Source organism: Pteropus vampyrus, unplaced genomic scaffold (genome assembly GCF_000151845.1).
Source record: "Pteropus vampyrus isolate Shadow unplaced genomic scaffold, Pvam_2.0 Scaffold244, whole genome shotgun sequence".
NCBI classification, from domain to species: Eukaryota; Metazoa; Chordata; class Mammalia; order Chiroptera; family Pteropodidae; genus Pteropus; species Pteropus vampyrus.
The window spans coordinates 3,715,402-3,716,354 of NW_011889025.1; the positions used below are offsets into that span (position 1 = coordinate 3,715,402).

Consider the following 953-nt stretch of genomic DNA (forward strand, 5'->3'; position numbering starts at 1 on the left):
TTGTGCTGGGAGTAGTTGCCCTATGTGCAGGCTGAGGATCTCTTGTTAGTAAGTCTTGGATTTAGTCTTTCCCTTATTCAGAGTCTTCTTAGCATCTACCTCAGAGCAGGAGTCCTCAAACCCCCGGCTGTGGATGGGTGTCAATCAGTGGCCTGTTAGGAAACAGACCGTATAGCAAGAGGTGAGCAGCAGGCTAGCCAGTGAAACTTCATCTGTATTTGCAGCCGCTTCCCAGCACTAGCATTTCCGTCTCAACTCCACCTCAGATGATCAAGCATTAGATTCTCATAAGAGCACAAGTACTGGTGCCAAAATGGTTGGGTACTGCTGCCCTAAGGGTTTCCACTGCTAATTCTGCAAAGTTGACCTTACCACAATAAGTATTCTTCCAGGTGAAATCAAATTGTAATTTACACACACACCATCTTCTAGAACAAGGGTGGACAAACTCCTACTAAGGATTTATTTTATTTTATTTTTTAGATGAGGCAACTCTTGGTTTACCGCACAGATTGCAAGGAACTTGTCAGCTTACAATCTCTACAGCACCTGGTCTTCCTAGGTTGTCTCCCACCCAAGTACTAACCAGACCTGTCCCTGCTTAGCTTCCAAGATCAGACAGGATTGGGCTTGTTCAGGGAGGCATGGCCATAAAGAATTTTTAAAAACATTTTTAAAGAGTTGTTAAAAGAAACAAAAGAGAATGTGTATCTGAAGACTACAGGTTTGTAGCTTGCTATCTGGCCCTTTACAGAACAAAATTTGCTGACTCCTAGCGTGTTCCTCAATATCCAAAAAACAAAGTTTGAAGCATTTTTAACCTTATTATCTTATCTTCCAAGTTACGGGAAATTTCTGACTTATTTGTTGCTACGTTTTTACCATCTTATCTATCTCTTCCATTCAATTTCTTGTCTAGCTGTGAAGAGTTTAAAAGGTTTCTGTTCTACCTT

At 41.3% G+C, this 953-nt stretch overlaps 1 pseudogene; it reads right to left on the reverse strand.

Moving 5' to 3' along the window:
• Nucleotides 1-537: 537 nt before the first annotated feature.
• On the reverse strand, nt 538-656 carry LOC111729063 (annotated as a pseudogene).
• Nucleotides 657-953: the final 297 nt, after the last annotated feature.